Source organism: Hyla sarda, chromosome 11 (assembly GCF_029499605.1).
Source record: "Hyla sarda isolate aHylSar1 chromosome 11, aHylSar1.hap1, whole genome shotgun sequence".
NCBI lineage: Eukaryota > Metazoa > Chordata > Amphibia > Anura > Hylidae > Hyla > Hyla sarda.
The window spans coordinates 85,157,056-85,178,358 of NC_079199.1; the positions used below are offsets into that span (position 1 = coordinate 85,157,056).

The 21,303-nt window shown below is 43.7% G+C and overlaps 1 protein-coding gene across 3 annotated transcripts in view; it reads left to right on the plus strand.

Moving 5' to 3' along the window:
* LOC130295337 (nuclear receptor subfamily 2 group F member 5-like) overlaps positions 1–21,303 on the plus strand; it is a 120,497-nt gene that overhangs the window by 74,047 nt on the left and 25,147 nt on the right. The gene's annotated exons all lie outside the window — the stretch shown is intronic.

Consider the following 21,303-nt stretch of genomic DNA (forward strand, 5'->3'; position numbering starts at 1 on the left):
GCTGAATCACGAGCACAGTGCTCTCTGCTGACATCTCTGTCCATTTTAAGAACTGTCCAGAGTAGGAGAAAATCCCCATAGAAAATATTTGCTGCTCTGGACAGTTCCTAAAATGGACAGAGATGTCAGCAGAGAGCACTGTGCTCGTGATGTCAGCAGAGAGCACTGTGTTCCAGAAAGAAAATAATTTCCTCTGCAGTATTCAGCAGCAAATAAGTACTGGAAGGATTAAGATTTTTTAATAGAAGTCATTTACAAATCTCAGGGCAAGGAGAAGATGTGATATTCGGCACTGCTCCTACTGGCTAGACTGGATTGTACGGCGGGCGTGTGACTAGGACAAACCAATAGAGATGTGGTGGTGCTCTGACGTAGTAGCAAAGTTCATATCTTCAATACAGTAGAGAATAGAATAACATCGGCACTCACCGGTCTTCTCTTTAAAAAGGCTTCTTTATTAATACGTACTCACAACATGAAATGCAGTAAGGGAGAGGGACCCGTGCAGGGAGGGGGGTAAGTAATAGGCAACAGACTCTGTTTCACTCGTTACACAAGCTTCATCCGGCCATGGTCGGATGAAGCTCGTGTAACGAGTGAAACAGAGTCTGTTGCCTACTACTTACCCCCCCTGCACGGGTCCCTCTCCCTTACTGCATTTCATGTTGTGAGTATGTATTAATAAAGAAGCCTTTTTAAAGAGAAGACCGGTGAGTGCCGATGTTATTCTATTCTCTACATCATTTACAAATCTGTTTAACTTTCTGGCACCAGTTGATTTAAAAAAAAAAAAAAAAGTTTTCCACCGGAGTACCCCTTTAACCTGCAAGCTTTTGTTATTGATCAATAAAAGTTGAATTGCTACAATAATTGCTAAATTAAGTTATGGCTAACTGCATCACAACCGCATTGTGTGTTTTTATGATGAAAATGAGGCCAAAAGAAAATAATGAATCCAGTACTGGATATTAAAACATAAATATCAGTTTTTTTCCAGCTGTACTGGGGGAGATTTATCAAAATCTGCGCAGAGGAAAAGTTGAACAGTTGCCCATAGCAACCAATCAGATTGCTTATTTAATTTTAAAAAGGTCTCTGAAAAATAAAAGATGCTGATTGGTTGCTATGGGCAACTGCACTACTCACACAGGTTTTGATAAATCTCCCCATATATCCTCAGACACCAAGGTTTGTGATGTGTGAGAAGGCAGGAAAAATATTATTAATGGGGTATCCAGGATTATTTTTTTATTTGACTATGCTACAGGGGCTGTAAAGTTAGTGTAGTTCATAATATAATGCCTGTGTGGTGGCCCAGTACGGGAGTTGTTACCCCGTACCCTTGCTGTCCTGTCAGGCAGCCTCCCTGCAGTGTCCCCTGGGCCCCGCTGCATCTGTTCTACTGTAATTGTAAATTATCCCCTATGTAATGTATATAAGAATGTTGTATCTTTAGGACAGGTTAACATGTGATCATCACTTGTCACGTGAGTTGTCATGTGATTGTTACCCAGGAGGTATCAGTGACCAGGTGACCTAAGGGTGACCAATGGGACCCCACCAGAGGAGTCTGGGAGGAGTCTCTTCTCTCTCTCTTAGTTCCTGAATCTTTGCTGAAGTGCAGTCGAGCCTAAGAGTCTGGAGTCATAGGAGCCTCAAGTCAAGTCTGCAGCCACAAGCTACAAGTCTACAAGATAAAGTCACAGCTTAGTCTGTCCCCAGTCAAGTCAAGTCAGTCACTGTCATCTATTGTCAAGTCAATGTGGCCGGCACTAAATTGTCCAAAACCACTGCAAGTCCCAGCAAGCCCTTAAGGTCTCTGAAGTCAATGGTCACTTCCGTGGGCCCAGCTACACTGTATAGACTGTACCATCTGTCACTCCGTAAAGCTACTGTTGTCCGTAACTTGGCGTCGGAGTCATTATTGTCCCCGTGCCCAGCCTAGGATCCGGCAGAATACCTTCGGGTGGTATTGAGTATAAACCACGTCCTGGCGTCACAAATACAAAGGGTTAATGCAATCTGCCCCTAGGGTAATTCCATTTGCCCTGCATCTCACACCCCATACCACATCTGTACCTGTGCTTAATGGGGATCTTGCAATTCTTCTGGAATTTTTGCCCCTACACTTATTTTTAGCAGTATACAAAATGACTGTCATCTCAGGATTTCCCAGGTTGCAGTGTGGCTTGAGATATTTCCTTACTGGTTAGGTGTTCAGAGGGAGCCTTTCTTTGCTTTAATGGGTGGATTGACTGCTGGGTGGGAGATCATTTTGCATGAATTTGCAACAACTGGAGGCATCAGAAAACACTGGTCTATTGCATTGAAGGCAGCACAGGTGTGTTTCAATAGGTGGGATGATGTGTGGAGGAAGAAAAATGAAGTTTTTTATGACAAGAGTCCATCAAGTTCAACCTATAACCCTAATGAGTCCCTACAGAGTTGATATTGATCTAGAATCCATAACCTGTAATGTTATTATTCTCCAAAAATGCTTCCAGACCCCTTTTAAATTCTTTTACAGAGTTCACCATGACCACCTCCTCTGGCAGAGAGTTCCATAGTCTCACTGCTCTTACAGTAAAGAACCCCCGTCTGTGCTGGTGTAGAAATCTTCTTTCCTCTAGACGTAGAGGATGCCCCCTTGTTATAGATACAGTCCTGTGTATAAATAAATCATTCCCGTCTTTGAACCCTCTCCAGGTCCACTATATCTTTCTTGTACACTGGTGCCCAGTACTGTACACAGTATTCTATGTGTGGTCTGACCAGTACTGTACACAGTATTTTATGTGTGGTCTGACTAGTGATTTGTACAGCGGTAGAATTATTTCCTTTCATAGGCATCTATGCCCCTATTGATGCACCCCATGATTTTATTTGCCTTGGCAGCAGCTGCCCGACACTGGTCACTACAGCTAAATTTACTATTAACTAAGACCTCTAAGTCCTTTTCCATGTCAGTCGTCCCAAGCGTTCTCCCATTTAATACATAATCCCAGCCCGGATTTTTCCTCCCCATGTGCATTACCTTACATTTATCAGTGTGGAACCTCATCTGCCACTTCCCAGCCTAAACCTTCAACCTATCCAGATCCATTTGTAACAGTGCACTGTCCTCTATTGTGTTTACCACTTTACAGAGTTTAGTATCCTCTGCAAAGATTGCTACTTTACTAATCAACCCTTCTACAAGGTCATTAATAAATATATATAATAGAACAGGACCCAAGACTGACCCCTGTGGTCCCCAATAGTAACAGTCACCCAATCAGAATAAGTACCATTAATAACCCCCCTCTGTTTCCTATCACTGAGCCAGTTACTTACCCACTTACACACATTCTCCCCCAGCCCAATCCTTCTCATTTTATGCACCAACCTTTTTTGTGGCACCGTATCAAATGCTTTGGAAAAATCCAGATATACAACATCCAGCAATTGCCCCTGGTCCAGTCTGGAGCTCACCTCCTCATAGAAGCTGATCAGGTTAGTTTGACAGGACCGATCCCTCATAAAGCCATGCTGATACAGGGTCATACATTTATTTTTATCAATATACTCCAAAATAGCATCTCTTAGAAAACCCTCAAACAATTTACATACAAAGGAGGTTAAACTAACAGGTCTATAATTCCCGGGGTCACCTTTTGACCCCTTTTTAAATATTGGCACCACATTTGCCATGCGCCAGTCCTGCTGAACAGTCCCTGTTACTATAGAGTCGCTGAATATTAAAAATAGGGATCTGTCTATTACATTACTTAATTCCTTTAGAACACGTGGGTGAATGCCATCTGGACCTGGTGATTTGTCTATTTTGATTTTTTGTAGGCGGCACTGTACTTCTTCCTGGGTTAGAGAGGTGACCTGTACTGGGGAGTTTACCTTATCTCGCTGTATTTCACCTGGCATTTCATTTTCCTCAGTGAATACAGTGGAGAAGAATTTGTTTAATATATTTGCCTTTTCCTGATCCCCGTTTATAATTTCTTCCTCATCACTTTCATTTTTAACCTCTTTGCTATTTATATAGTTAAAAAACATTTTGGTGTTAGTTTTACTCTCTTTGGCAATGAGTCTTTCTGTCTCTATTTTTGCAGCTTTTATCTGTTTTCTTTACATATTTTACATTTTCTTTATAGCTTTTTAATGCTGCTTCACTACTTTAGTAGTTTAAATGCTTTATTTTTGTCATTTATTGCCCCCTTAACATATTAATTCATCCATATTGGTTTTCTTTTATTTCTGACCCTTTTATTCCCAAAAGGTATATGCATCTTACAGTGAGAATTTAAGATATTTTTAAAAGTATCTCATTTAGTGTCAGTGTTCTTGTTTTTGAGGACATTATCCCAATTTATATTGTTAAGGGCTTCTCTGAGTTGATCAAACTTTGCCTTCCTAAAGTTCAATGTTTTTGTGGCCCCTCGCAAGATTCCCTTATTGAAGAACAAGTTATGATGTATTATATTATGGTCACTATTTCCTAAGTGTCCTTCAACTTGCACATTAGTTACTCTGTCAGGTCTGTTGGTTAATATTAAGTCTAGTAGGGCGCCCCCTCTGGCCGGGCCCTGCACCATTTGGGACAGATAATTGTCTTTAGCTATAGTCAGAAACCTGTTTCCTTTATGAGATTCACATGTCTCAGTCTCCCAATTTATATCAGGATAGTTAAAGTCCCCCATTATTATCATCTCATTCTGATTTGCTGCCTTGTTTATTTGCCACAGTAATTGATCTTCTGCCTCTTCCATTATGTTTGGTGGCTTATAACAAACCCCTACCAGAATTTTTTATTTTTTTATCTCCATATATTTCTACCCATAATGACTCCACATTATCATTTCCCTCCTATATATCCTCCAGCAGTGCCGCCTTCAGACTCGATTTCACATAAAGACAAACTCCTCCCCCTTTCCGTTTTGTCCAATCATTCCTGAATAGACAATAACCCTGTATGTTGACCGCCCAGTCACAGGTATCGTCCAACCAAGTCTCTATTATACCCACTATGTCATAATCCTCCTCAGACATCAACCACTCCAGTTCATCAGTTTTATTGGACAGACTTCTGGCATTAGTCAACATGCAATTTAATGGTGTATGTATTTTCTTCCTATGAAGCCTATCCCTATTAACTATTCTAACCTCTCCCTCCGCTCCACCCCCAGGTACATTCATAAGTCCCCCCTCTCTATCTACACCATCTTCCCCCTCTATGTTGTAGGTTCCCTCTCCCCCAGTCCCTAGTTTAAAAACTCCTCCACCCTTCTAGCCATCTTCTCCCCAAGCACAGCTGCACCCTCCCCATTGAGGTGCAGACCGTCCCTACGGTAGAGCCGGTATCCGACCGCGAAGTCGGCCCAGTTCTCCATGAACCCAAACCCCTCCTTCCTTCACCAGCTTCTGAGCAACTTGTTTACCTCCCTAATCTCCCGCTCCCTCTCTGGTGTGGCTCGTGGTACAGGTAATATTTCAGAAAATATTACCTTGGAGATCCTTGCCTTAAGCTTGCGGCCTAAGTCCCTGAAATAATTTTTAAGGACACTCCACCTACCTCTTACTTTGTCATTGGTGACAATATATACCATGACTGCTGGGTCCTCTGAAAGCCCCACCCAACAACCTGTCAACCCGATTCGCGATGTGCCGAACTTGAGCGCCAGGAAGACAACACACTGTTCAGCGATCCTGGTCTTTGTGACAGATCGCCCTTTCGGTACCCCTAATAATTGAGTCCCCCCACTACCAGTACCTGTCTGGCCTGCCCTGCACTTCTCCCTCCCTCCTTACTACATTGTGTCATGTTTTTAAGATTTAAATAAAGATTAGAAGTTTTTAAGTCGGAGCCAAGCTGTGCTGGACATTTTACCTTATTTCTGCATTCCATATGATGGCTGTCCACATCAACCTGTGCCACTATGGATGTGAGCTGATTTAGACTTTTCTTTTCGTGAATAGAATTGTAGTCTGATTTATAAGTATAAAGTATAGCTAAATATTTTTATTTACACTGGTTGATATGTATAAGGTCATAAGGCACAGCTATAGAGTAAAATCACCTTAGAAATTTTGTTTGGTGGCACGATGACACATACACCCCAACCAGACACTGAATATGAGAATATGAAATATCTTCTGGAGGCCGCCTGCCTAAAGTATCTATTTGTGTAGACAATTTCCAAGACTTCCATGGCTGTGCTCCTTACAGGAGCCATGTTTTGTAATAATATCCCCCATCAGTATAACCTTTGCTTTATTTTAAGTTCCCAAATCTCTTGGAATTAAATGGGGTTGAAGCCAGCAGTTTCGGAGGGTTCACCTGAGAGCCACATTTTCTTGAATGAATAATGATCACTCAGTCTCTCTATCCAGATTATAAATCACCAGGAAAAGCCTGAGGAATCTCTGACCTTAAGAGAAGGATTTCACTCTAGATAAACGTAATGAATTTTACCTAAAAGGGATCCAAAACAAATTTATGTGACTGGTGAGCCCCTTGGCTCTGCTTGCAGTGAATAATGGAGGTTGGAGTGAAAGATTTTATGGGCAATTATAAGAAACAGCTTATTTACAGTCCCCTTTGACCAACCGCACAGCTTAAAAGGGTCCGAGAGATGAGTGTGTCTAGGCATTGCAGCCAGACTGTACTGAGGACCCTTCCTGTATGTGTCATCTTCTGAAACCCCACGCACCTCCTCTCACTGAGTCCCAGGAGGCTGCTGCACTGCGAATTTATGTAGTCTAATGAATATCATCATTTATGTCCATATCGCTAACATATGCCATGGTCATATGTGGATAATGTCCATCATTCAGCTTCCTGTGCTGTCCTGTACTCTAACATAGTGAACCCAGCAAGTATAGTTGAGCTATAGTTGAAATTTCCCAAAATTGGTGTATTATTAACTAGCAATGTTCACAACAAATGCAGCTCTGTATCCCCCCCCCAAAAAAAAAAACCATAAAAAATGCATGTGGCCAGTGATTCAGAATTCTGAAACTTTTAAAATACATTCCAGATGAGTGTCATACACCACTTTTCAGGGCAATCTAGATTCAGATCGAATTAGATGGAATCAAATCTGATGCACAATTCTAACAAACCGTACCCTAAATAAATTTATGGGCAAGACAAAGGTAATAACCAATAAAAAGCGCAAGGTCAGGATTAATCAGGAATAAGGGTCAGAGACACCAGGAAAGGTGATGTAGAAAGGGTATAAACTGGGGGACAAGTAATTGGGGGAAAAAAGTATGGGAACTTACCCAAGATTTCCAGCCATGCCCATACCCAACACCCTCAACCACACTTAAGCACACCCACTATGGATGGCATGGGCTCAGCTACACCCACACACTAAAATTTACAGACAGGGGTATAGCTATAGGGGGGGGACAGAGGTAGCAGTCAAACTGGGGTCCTGGTGCCTAAGAGGGCCCCAAAGCACATCTGCCCAATAAGAGACCAGTATTATGATTGGCACATAGGGCCCTGTTGCAGATTTTGCTTCAGGGCCCACAAGCTACAATTTACACCTCTGTTTATAGAACATGGAGTCCACTCTTTGGCACTGAGGGGTTAAAAAAGGAAAAAAAAAACTTTTCTTATAATGATAGCCAATGGTGGATAGAGGCTACTTTACTCTGCTTATGGTGGTACATGTTAAGGGCGTACAAATGGGATGTCTCTTAACCTCTTAAGGACGCAAGGCGTATGGATACGCCCTGCATTCCGAGTCCTTAAGGACGCAGGTCGTATCCATACGCCGGTGGGAATTCCGGTCCCCACCGCTAACCGGTTGGGGACCGGAGCCGGATGCCTGCTGAAATCATTCAGCAGGCACCCTGGCACATCGCCCAGGGGGGTCCTGAGACCCCCCCATGTCGGCGATCGGAGAAAATCGCATGTCAATTCAGACATGCGATTTTCTCCAATTCCGGGCTGATCGGTTCTCTGGTGACCCGATCACCCGGAAAATAGGGCTGATCGGAGTTGTCAGCAACAACCCCGATCAGCCTAAAGGATTGGAGTGAGATCGCAAAGCTGAGATCTACTCCTATCCCCTGCCATTACTCAATGGCAGCGCAGGACAGGGGGTTGCCATGGCAACCCCCCGTTCTGCCCGCCCCTGGATGTCGAGGGGCTCTAGGAAGAAGATGGAGGCCGTACCTGCAGAAGATGCCTGGGGACCTGGGATCTTCGCTAGAGCCTGCAGGATCCTGATCAGGTAGGGAATCGACAGTGGGGGGGGAATTGAAAGTGAAAGTAAATCGATCTTTACTGTGGCAACCACTAGGGGGGCCAAACTGCAACTCCCAGCATGCCCAGAGAGCCAAAGGCTGTCTGGGCATGCTGGGAGTTGTAGTTTTGCAACATCTGGAGGGTCACAGTTTGGAGACCACTGTTACAGTGGTGCCCAAACAGTAGCCCTCCAGATGTTGCCAAACTACAACTCTCAGCATGCCTCGACTGCCCAGGCATGCTGGGAGTTGTAGTTCTGTAACATCTGTCCCTTCAGATTTAGCAATTTTCATGACATTTTTGGAAATTGCTGCTCTACTTTGAAGCCCTCTAATTTTTTCAAAAAGCAAAAGTATGTCCATTTTATGATGCCAACATAAAGTGGTCATATTGTATTTGTGAAGAAAAATAAAATTTATTTGGAATATCCATTTTCCTTACAATTAGAGAGCTTCAAAGTTAGAAAAATGCGAAATTTTCAAAATTTTCATGAAATTTTGGGATTTTTCACCAAAAAAGGATGCAAGTAACGCCAAAAATTTACCACCAAAATAAAGTAGAATATGTCACGAAAAAACAATCTCAGAATCAGAACATTCGGTAAAAGCGTTTTAGCATTATTCATGTAAAGTGACGGTGGTCAGAATTGCGAAAAAGGGCTCAGTCCTTAAGGTGAAAAAGGGCTGCGTCCTTAAGGGGTTAATGTGTACCTTTGACCTAAGCAGATGCACTACGTGTGACCTTACTCTTAGGCTATGTTCACACGGCTATGTTTACATGGTGTAAATTCTGCTATTCCTGTAAAATTCGGTTCTGCAAAGCTTTCTGCGGAATCCTTGAAGTTTTGCGGAATTTGAGCAGAATTTCGTCAGAGTTTCTGTGTGCTCAAAACACAGAATTCTGCTGAAATTCAAAGCCCCATTGAATTCAATGGGATTCCACCCATAATTCTGCGGTGGAAATTCTGCCATGTGAATGGTATAGTAGAATCCCCATTCAATTCAATGTGCAGTAAACTTTTTGGAATTTCCAAGCTGAATTTTCCAGCCAAATTCCACACAGACATTTTGTCGTGTGAACAAACCCTTAGTAGTAAATAAGTGAATAATCTTGCAGCCACATAAGGCTATGTTTACAAGGTGGAATTCTGCACAGAAATTCTATTGTGCAAACATAGCCTTAGGGTCTATTCAAACGGCAGAATTTCCACTTGCGGAATTCCGCCTCAAATTAGAGCCCATAGACTTATATGGGATATCGCAGTCACATTCAAACTTCTGAATTTCTGCCTGTGGAATTCCGCAAGCGGAAATTCAGAAGTCTGAATGGGAGTGTGGAATCCCATAGAAGTCTATGGACTTTAATTTGAGGTGGAATTCCGCAAGCGGAAATTCTGTCGTGTGAATAGACCTTTATGGTACTGTGGTATGGCTGCAGGGTTTGAGGTGCAGGGCAGATGTTGTTACCCTAGGGGCAAATGGTATTAACCCCTTGTGTTCGTGATGCCAGGGCATGGTTTAGCCTTAATCACCCGAAGGTATACCGCTGTATCCTGGGCTAGGCACGGGGGAATGAAGACATGGACACCAAGTTATGGAGAACGGTAGCTTTACTGAGGGTAGACAGTTGTTTCAGTCTAGGCAGTACAGCCAGGGCCCAAGGAGGTGACCAGTGACACAGAGACCTCGCAGGTTTGCTGGGACTTGTAGTAGACAGGAGAATTTAGTGCAGGCCACGCTGAGTAGACAGAAGACTTGACTTAACTGACAGGATGGTGACTTCAGCTTACTTGCACTTGACTTGAGGCTGCAAGACTGGACTTGAGGCCTCCACTGCTCCGGACACACACTATAGGCACGACTTGACCTCAGCAAAGACTTGGAGCAAAAGAGAAAGAGGCTAGCTCCTCCCAGGACTTATATGGGGGGGAGCCCATTGGTCACCTTTGGGGTCAGCTGGTCACTAGTACCTCCTGGGTAACAATCACGTGGTAAAATACACAATATAATACATAATCTATTTACATGGGGGGGAGCAACTGCAGGGGGCCCTGTGGACACTTAGGAACACTGTCTGACAGGGCAGGGAAGGTACAAGGAAAAACCATACTGTACTGGGCCACCACAAACTCCCCCTCTTAATTACAGTCGCCCTTGACGCCCAGTCCTGGAGGGCGGAGGACCGAAGTGACTACTGGGGCCAGTGACAGTTCCTGGAGCATTTTTGCCCAATGTATTTTCCAGGTCTGATGAGGAACGACAAGGAGTCCATGTAGCATGGTTAATGTCTATACATGCTCTAAATGGGTGTGGAGATTTTTGACCTTGTAATTCTCTCCTGGACACTTCTGCATCAACAATACACATAACAACTTGACAAGACATGTCGGATTGGGCTGCCAGAAGCTATCTACCCAATGCCTTGGCTACTGGGGTCCCTTGGTTTGACACACTTCCCCCCAGAAATCTATGCATAGACTTTAAACATAAGGTTACATTTACATTTGGTTACCTCTGTCACCGCACGTGTGTTGTGGAGCCATCAGGAATACCTTCTGGCTAGAAAAGTATCCTGCACACTGGGACAGGAGAAAACAATAGACATACTCGCTATAGACATGGGTGGACTGGAAAATATACAAGGCTACAGTCCTAATCTAGACATGGACATTGGACTACACTAATTTAGTAATAGTGTATTGACTATACTGGACTATGTGTGGTACATAACTTGACTGTGATGCTGGAGAGATTGGTGACTGAGTTGGTGGTCTGGAAACTGGTGTATAAACCGGAGCCAATGGTGAAAGGACTGGAGATGGAGTAGAAATCAATGTTTTCTGAACCGGCGCCGATGCTAGTGAAACACAGAAGACTGCAGGCTGACTTGGGGAAAACATAGGAAAGTCCATAGATGGATGAATCCCCTCTCCTGGGACATACTCTCTTGCAGGTCTGACAGCTGGAGGAGATGGTGCAGGGAGCACTGGCAAATTTTATTTTAGACACAGTTTGATTCGGTTGCAATTAACAACTTGCGGCACATACCCAGGCTTTTGTACTTCATAAACATCAGAATCTGGATAGGGTATGGCTGTCACCGTATACGGTTCCATCTCCCAGATTGAGTCTAATTTATGGGTTCTCAGAAACTTCTGCAGCCACACTTTAGCGCCCAATTGAAGTGGTTTAGCAGAAGCATGAAGGTTATAATCTTCCTGTTGCCTCGCCCATCTTCTTGCCGACAATTTCTTAGGCTTCTTGGATTCTTCTCTGTTGGTCAGAGACCCACTCCAGGGAGGCTTGCGGAGAGTGGTTGAACAGAGCTTGGAGCCCAAATGTTCTGTCTTTAGGAGGCTGTCCATGGTGCCCCATCATCAAATAAAAAGGGGTGTACCCTGTAGAACAGTGGACTGTGTTATTATAAATCTCCAATAGTTCAGGCAGCAGTCGGGGCCACTCTACTTGTCGTGACACAGAAGCTGCTTGCAACATGTGGATAAAGACTTGGTTGATGCGCTCACAGAGCCCGTTCCCCTGGATGTAATTAACACAGTTCTTGGAAGAGTTGGGCCTTGAAGGTCGTTCCATGGTCCATTAGGACAGACTTTGGACATCCAAGGGTTTTCGCCCAATTGGAGTAGAACATCTGGGCCGCTTTCTTGGCTGTGAGTTCTTTAACCAGTACAACGACAACCCATTTGGAGTAGTGATCCACCATAGTGAGAGCATAAGTGTACCCAGACCGGGTAGGAAACAACTTGACATGGTCTAGCGCTACCAACTGGTTAGGCCTTTCACTCTGGATGGGATGGAGGGGTGCTCTGGCGTCCTTGCTGCACATTCACTGCACCATTTCTCAATGTTGCTCCGCATTCCGATCCAGTAGAATCTGCTCCGGACAGTAGCTCCTGTCTTTTGGACTCCAAAGTGTTGTGAATGATCATGGTATGCGTAGAGGATCATCGCCACGTCTCTTCGAGGAACTAGAATCTGATGAAGTCGATCACCAGAGACCGGATCCAAAGAATTTCGGTATAACAGTCCCTTGTGCAGAAACAACCGCGTCCTCTGTCACCACAGACGTTTCAGGTCATAATCACACTGGGCCCGGCGTAGACGGTTTGGTACCTTTTTTGCCAGCAGGTAGTCCAACAGATCCCCCATGATTCGACTTTCATCTTGAATAGTCTTCCACATGTATAGGTCTTCTTGGACCTTTTTCAGACCTGGGTTCACAATCCCTGGGGGCAGTCACAACATTTTGATTCACGAACCGTTGATAAAATGGGGCCATCTCCACATCTTCCCACATGTCTTCGACAGGGGGTTCTTCGTTGGGGGTCATCTGAGACAGTACATCAGCATTGACATTCGACTTGCCGCTTCTGTACTTGATGGTAAAACTATAATTGGCTAATCTTGAAGCCCAAAGTTGTTCAATGGCACCCAACTTGGCGGTGTACAGGTGGACCAACGGGTTATTATCCGTGTAGACAGTTAATGGCGTGGCAGCCAAGTAGTCTTTGAACTTTTTAGTCACGGCCCATACCAAAGCGAGAAGTTCTAATTTGAATGAGCTGTAGTTTGCATCGTTCTTCTTGGCTCCTCGCAGGTTATGGTGGCATAGGCAACTACCCGCTCCTGTCCTTCCTCAGCTTGGGACAGGACGGCTCCCAGACCTTATAAGCTGGCTTTGATATACAGCCAGAATGGCTGACTGTAGTCTGGATAAGCCAGGGTGGGTGGTTCTGTCAGCAAACGTTTAAGAGCTCAGAACGCTGTCTCTTGCTCTTCGGCCCATTCGACAGGTAGTCTTCCATTCTAGTCCTCCTTTGCCATACCCCGTAAGAGAGCTGTGAGGGGTTCTGCAATCTGGGCGAAGTGGGGAATGAAGCAGCGGTAGTAGCCAGAAAATCACAAGAAGCTCCTGACATCTTTCACTGTGCGCAGAGTAGACCAGTTCTTGACAACTTCCACCTTTTCAGGATTGGGCTGGACTCCCTCGGTGCTGACAACATGATCCAGGTACCGTACCTGAGGTTTAAGCAAGTGACACTGGGACGGCTTGATCTTCAGCCCATGCTTGATCAGGACTTGGAAAACCTCTGACAGATGACTGAGGTGCTCCTGGTAGGACTTGGAATACACAATGACATCGTCCAGATACAATAGGACACTTTGAAATTTCAGATGGCCCAGGCATCTTTCCATCAAACATTGGAATGTAGCAGGGGCATTACATAGCACAAAAGGCATACTTTTAAACTTGAATAGTCCTGTGGGTGTCACGAAGGCAGTCTTCTCCCAATCTTCCATGGCCATGGGCACTTGTTAATATCCGCTGGTTAAGTCCAGGAGGGACAAGTAAGCAGCAGACCCGAGGGTTGGGAGCGACTCCTTAATCCTTGGCAGAGGATAAGCGTCTTTATTAGTGTTGAGCGGCATAGGCCATATTCGAATTCGCGAATATTCGCGAATATATGGACGAATATTCGTCATATATTCGCAAATATTCGCATATTCGTAATATTTTCGTTTTATTTTCGCATATGCGAAAATTTGCGTATACGAAAATTACCATATGCAAAAATTTGCACATACAAAATTAGTATAAGCAAATATTCGCGTATGCGAATATTAGCATATGCAAATTTTCGCGTATGCGAAAATTCGCACACCAGTCTCACACAGTAGTACTAGAGCCTTCTTTACACCACACAAGCTGGAAGCAGAGAGGGATGATCACTGTGATGTGTACTGTGAAAAAAATAAATAAATAAATAAACGAATATTCGTAATTACGAATATATAGCGCTATATTCGCGAATATTCGCGAATTTGCGAATATGCGATATTCGAAAATAAAATTCGCATTGCGAATATTCGCGAGCAACACTAGTCTTTATGTGTGACATTGTTCAGTAGTCGACACAGAAGTGGATGATTCTGTCTTTTTTCTTGACCAGGACAAGCGGCGCCACCCAGGGACTCTGACTTTCTTGAATGATGTCTGCCTCTTTCATGTTGGCCAGCATCTTCTTGACAGTTTGATACATGCCTGGGGCGACCGGGCGGTGTCTTTCCTTGATAGGTGGGCTGTCGCCTGTGAGGATTTGGAGTTGAATCATGGACGTATGCCCGAAATCTGTGGTGTGTTTGCTAAAAGCTTCATGGTACCTTTTGGCTACATTGATGACTCCCTTGACTTGGTCCCTGGGGGTAGTGCCGTACCCAACTTGGAGTTGTGCCCACCAGGGCTCGGGAGGACTCAGACTGGATCCTTCGGCCACTTGGGCTGCACACTGTTGGGCCACCATACGTTCTATCCTTTGACTCTATGAGATACAACTGGGCTACCTGGGTTAGCATCAGACAGGTTGACTAACTGGACAGGAACTCTCCCTTTGGTAACGGGGACAAGGTTTCTCGCAGCTCGAACAAGAGGGTGGTCTTCTAGTTGTAGAGGCTCAAGCAGGCTTGGTAGTCTCTATTCTTGACTCCGGAGCGTGCATGACACAAGATGATAGTCTCTTTGTTGGGTTGCAAGGTCACCGACCTGATGTCTTGTACTCTGACTCTGCAGATTTCACCTTGCTTGTTGGCAAACTTCCGAACCTTTATGTGGTGCTGCGCAGCCCGCTGGCCTGAAGGGGACATATGGGGAAGAGAAGCATGCAAAGCATCTACTATTTCCACAAAACAGTTTTTCATGATGTTCATCCCCTATATATACTCAGCAGTCCCCTTATCTGTCACATTAGTTACAATCACTCCCTGCCCGCTAAATACATGCTCTCCCAACTGAATGGTTGGCTCCCAGTATCCATGTCTGGGGACTGGTTGCCCATTACTCACAACTACTCTGAAGTTAACATCACACAATAAACTAGCATCCCAATATTGCTGGAAAATGTTTTTAGGTATGGTAGACACTTGTCCATTGGTACATCCTCTACAATAATTTTTACATAGGGGCAGGAGGCGATATAAAGTGAGAGTCCTGATTTAGTTCCTTCTGGGATTGGACCTGATGACTGTTTTCCTGAGGGCCAGTCCGCGACCTCAGGGGAAATCCATTTAAATCTCAACTCTGCATTTTCCAATATCTGGGTTTATTACAATGGTTACAAAAGGGTCTCTGAGTCCCAGGAGGTCTACTAGGTGGAGGGTTGCAAGGATTGAAATTGCAAAAAAGTAGGGAGCAAGGGTAGGTTTTCGATGCAGGGGCAGTTCACGCTTAGGTGGAGTGGACCGGGTATGAAGTTCCTTCACAGCCTTAGTCAGTTGTTCAATATCCTGCTTAACACTCTGTAGATCCAAGGCTGCAGTGAGGGGCAAAGCAGGTGACACTAGGGTGGGGGCTGGTGATGGTGGTAGTATAGGTCTAGCTACCACCCGTAGTGGTTCTTGGACACGTGGACAAGCTCCCTCTAACTCAGTCCCAAACTCAATCATTTGGATAGCCAGTCTCTTGAAAGCAGGGTATGACATGTTGGCGTTTTGGACTGCTAACATTCTCAACTGAGCTTTGTCCCATTTTTTATGAGCCCCATCAACAAATATGTCTACCACCTGGCTTCTATCCCTTTTCATACATGGAGAATGTGACTCAAATACCGGGTACAGCCCATCAAAGATCTGCTCTACAGTTGCCTTCTTGGAGGCTGGCCAGATAAGGACTTCCTCTAAAGCTGGTCCTTGTAGTTGTCCTGTGAGCAATTGCACCTGTTGATTAGGATGGAAAGAGTAAAAGACAAACAAACTCTGGATCCTTTCTTTGAAATCCCTCACAGTAAAGGGGTCTCCTTTGTAGGTAGGGAAGACAGGGTTCCCCATAAATACCGGTTATTGACGTGGACTGCAGGCAAAACTTGCAACAGTCCGTCCGCTGGGGCAGGTGATGATCCCGCTGCTGGAGATGGAGGGGCACTGTCGCCCAGTTGATCTGGAGAGCTGGGTTCTGACATCTGGTTGGATTTTGAGTGTGCTGTCGCTTTAAGAAGAATTAGGTGCTGTCCCCTTTAAGAAAAAAGTTCTGAAGCGGCTTTAACTTGGCTAGCGGGGGTACTGTAATGGATGCCCTCTCTATTTTGCAGGCACTCGGTAGTAATTCGTCTTGGACACTGGAGGTTATTGCTGAAAACTACCCGCATCAGAGACTTGCTGCTGATATTCATTGGTGTGGGCAGAGTCTGCACTGCAGTGGGTGCTTGATAGAAGACAGTGGAGCCGGGCGCAGATGCCGAAACCTCCAATATTGCTGCACCCAGGGAACTTCCTGTTTTGGTCCGGTCAACAAAGTCTTCCCCTGTGCAACACAAGGCAGCTCTTTGTCTCCTCCTCGCTGTGCTGAAGAGACATCACCGCTGGGGACTGATGGGGTGGAGCTGTGACCACTCGCGCGCACGGGAAACACTGGACCGAATTAAACCTTTCAGGTACCGACTCTTAATACTCCACAGTAGCAAACAACAGTCTTTCTTCACTTCCCCCTCTATTTCATGAGCGCCTCAGGTAAAACACTTTCCACTGACAGAGTCCCCTACACTTTCTGGCACAAACTATAAACACATCGGCATGCGATTCTTGCAGACAATACTGGACACAGTTCAGACTGGGGGGAGGACTTGTGGCATAAGGCACAGACCCGTATCCTGTTTGTGACGCCAATAGATGTGGTATGGTGGCAGGGTGTGAGGTGCAGGACAGATGTTGTTACCCTAGGGGCAGACGGTATTAACCCCTTGTGTTTGCAATGTCAGGGCAGGGTTTAGCCTTAACCACCTGAAGGTATACCGCTGGATCCTGGGCTAGGCATGGGGGCAATGAAGACACTGACGCCAAGTTATGGACAACGGTAGCTTTACTGAGGGTAGACAGTTGTTACAGTCTAGGCAGTACAGCCAGGGCCCAAGGAGGTGACCAGTGACACAGAGACCTCAAAGGTTTGCTGTAGACAGGAGAATTTAGTGCAGGCCACACTGAGTAGACAGAAGACTTGACTTGATTGACAGGACAGTGACTTCAGCTTACTTGCACATGACTTGAGGCTGCAGGACTTGATTTGTGGCTGCAGAACTTGACTTGAGGCCTCCACTACTCTGGACACACACTATAATCACGACTTCACCTCAGCAAAGACTTGGAGCAAAAGAGAAAGAGGCTAGCTCCTCCCAGGACTTATATGGGGGAGTCTAGCAGGGAGCCCATAGGTCACCTTTGGGGTCAGCTGGTCACTAGTACCTCCTGGGTAACAATCACATGGTACCTTTATTAAAGGTACAATACACAATATAATACATAACCTATTTACATGGGGGGGGGGAACAATTGCATGGGGCACTGGGGACACTGAGGGCCACTGCCTGACAGGGCAGGGAAGGTATGGGGAAACACCATCCCGTATCGGGCCACCACAGTACCTTAAGCAGATTTCCCTGTGGTAATCCACCTTGCTAAAAGAGTTGCCTATGAAGATGTCTAGTTTAGAAACTCCATTTTGGAATACTCCATTAGGAATGTTGAGTTAATAAGAAGCCCCCCATTCAGAACCCTCATCTGTTGGCTAGAGGAGAAAAAAAACATCTCTTGCTATGAAGAAGCCACCAAGCCCTTTGCATTGCTCATTCAGCAAATGGATATCTATGTATATATATAAATATATGTATATATATATATATATATATATATATATGTGTGTGTATATATATATATATATATATATATATATATATGTAGGTGAAGGCAAGAAAATAACTTAACACAATACTCTCCTATTACAAAATAGTGATGAGCGGCAGGAGCCATATTTGAATTTGCGATATTTCACAAATATATAGACAAATATTCTTCCTATGTTCGCGAAATTCACATATTAGCATATTCGTTCCCTTTTTTCCAAGCAAAAAACGTAATGAAATTTGTATGGTGCGCATGCACGATTATATCTTTCAACTAACACTATACCCTACACTAAAACCTATCTGCTAAACTAACCTACCCTATCTAACACTAACTATCAATTCAGTATATAATTTGATTTGCTTTTTAAAACAAAAAAAGCACAGCACCGTACAGACAGTGTTCAATCTCCTCTCACAACCACATGAAACTGCAAAAAACGCTGCTGGAAGAATCTTATATAGTGAGGGGGTCGGCAACTTTCCTATTGGTTGCTAGGGATGTTGGATCTCTGACAACGGTATTTGCATCCTTCTCATTGGCCCACAAGCTGAAAGAAGGGAGGGATCAGTGTCCTCTGGAAGTGCCGATATTTGCAAATATTTCCTTATTCACATATACGAAATATTCGCGCTCCACACCAACTCACACAGTAAATAATATTGGAGCCTTCTTTGGACCACAAGTTGGAAGCAGGGAGGGATGATCACTTTTTTTTACACAGTACACATCATTGTTGTGATGTGTACTGTGAAGAAAAAAAACGAATATTCATCATTACGAATATATAGTACTATATTCTAAATATTCGTGAAATTTCAGTGCCGTTATTTGCGGAAAAAATTAGCATTTCGAATATTCGCGCTCAACACTATTACAAAAGAGATTGCCCACATTGTGCCACATCTGCACGGCACAACACCTGCTTTGCATTCCTGAGATTAATGATTTGACGCTAACCAGAAGAGTAATATCAGTCACATTCTTCCCTACACTTACTTCTGGATTATAGAAAATAGATTGTATTTTATTAGCTCTGCAGTAATAATTTCTGTGAATACTATTTCTGGTTAACACCTTTGTATTATCTATTCATCTCCAGATTGTTTCTAGTTCATTCACCATTTCGGCTTTCAGAAGCTTCAATGTCCAGATAATGAGAAGAGCATTATTCTAAAATAGAATATGCTCAGTGGTTGTATTAAAGGGTACACTGGAGATACAGTTTGTCTTATAATGAATTCAAAGCATACTTACCTTCCCTCATCCTCTACAGCAACCGTTCTGACAGTTTGTGCTGCTCACCTCAGTTCCACGCTTCCTGTGCCACGACCCTACAGGATATGACAGCTCAGCCAATCACTGGTTGCGCTGTGTAACCTTCCTTCAGGGTCAACCTATCAGAGGAAGTGGGAACCAGTGGACCAGCAGGGACCAGAAGCCTTCAGAACGATAGCTGTGGGGGAATTGGGAAGGTAAGTATGATTTTCTTCATTTTTGAAGCACCCTGAATCCATTCCATTTTTTTTTAATCATTAGAATTCCCCTTTAAAAAAGACCTGTGGCCAACCCAAAAATGTAATAGTTTAGAACATCCTAATCACACTATTTTCATGGGGTGTGAATGTTGTACATTGAAGGGGCATGTATGCATAATACACACCCCCTGACTGTAAAATCCCACCCATCACCTATTAGTCACTACCATTACTAAAAGTTTCTACCCATCTGACTAATTCCCCAATTGTCAGACAAACTATAACTTTTGAACTATGAACTTGCTTTCCTGTTGTGCTTGATTTTAGGCAATAAACAGTATTTTGTCTCTATAATGTTGTCTATAGTATTTTTCAGTTATCATATTTGCCATGTGATCTATACAATCAGAGGCAATAGCGAAGGTTTTTATCTAAATATTAGGGTTAATTTGTGGTCTTGGGTAGTTAAGGGTTTATTGTAAGAATTTCTGGTTGTTTCGAGCAGTGACGTGGTTAGTGTCAGTATAATTGGTGGTCTAAGGCAGTAAGAAGGCTCATTCAGTATCCCTGGTGGTCTATGGTGTGAAAATAAGGATCCCTGGTATCCGGTGCAGTGAAATGGTTAGTTTTAAGATCCTTGGTGCAGGGCAGTGAATTAGGGGTGTTGCCCTGGTTGGACCTCTTCCATTGGTTCAGGGGTCACTCACTTTTCTATGGTCCAGTGTTGCCCTGGCTGTTTTTTTATGATTACAGAGATGATATAGTCGCCATTTTCTGGGCTGGGATAGCTTCGGAGCTGCTTTGCTACACAACCATGCAGCTTAGAGGGAATAGTGATTGGTCATTCAGCTTAGCCCCATATCTGGCGGGTATATATTATTCTACATTATAGTTGACTTCACTATTCTATATGGAGGAATCCAGAAAAAGGTGGGATGTTTTTTTTTTAACATGGCAACCTATAGGCAATATATTCCCCTTTCTGCCTATATGATAGCATTTAGATGGCATCCCCTAACATATACCTCCAACATACATGTGCATGCACCTTAACTAGCCCAATATGTGTAAAGCGGGAACTGATATTAGTCATTGTTTTATTGTCATTGTAAATGCTGCAAAATGAGTGATCGCTATAAGCAACAGAAAAGAAATAAATAGATGAATAAATAAATGGCGACCAATTATCAAGCCTAATCGGAGACAGAGCATTCTGCATTGTTGTGGTGTATTGGACTTTCCAAAGACTAATTTGGAATTTTCTGCACAATTTCTGGGTAAGGCAGAATTCACACTGCATTTTGTGTTTACATTTCCATTGTATTACTATTATTGTTATTTTATTTTGCTGTATAGAATAGTTTAGTACTCTGCACTACTTTTGTCCACCAAACGTATATGGTGTAATGTGTGTTTTTGTTTTTTGTTCTTTATAATGTAAATGAATGGAAAACAGATCCTGCTGTATTCCATACAGCAGAATTCATTTTTTAGCATTCCATTAATTAATTATTGTTATTTTTAAATGTATAAAATGAATAAATTAAACTTAAAACACAAACACAGCGTGGACCGAGCTTTACTGTGATCATTAATATTCTTTGTAGAATATTCAGAGGCTTTTCAGAGTACGCAGAGCCCTGAGCATTTCCGGGAGAGCCTTTCCGAAGCATTTTATTGCATATTATCATTTATCAAGAATATTGCGCAGTGGTCTTTTAGTATTTTATGTGTTTTTTTTTCCACATGTTTGCTGAGCATTTCTGGTGCTTAATTTCAGGGTACACCAAACCTTTCCTTCTGAGGTTCTTGAATTCTTGCACCGTTTCTTGTTGCTTTCGCTCTGCATTGTGGTTATACCCTCCCTCTTTTATTCTTGTGTTCTTTA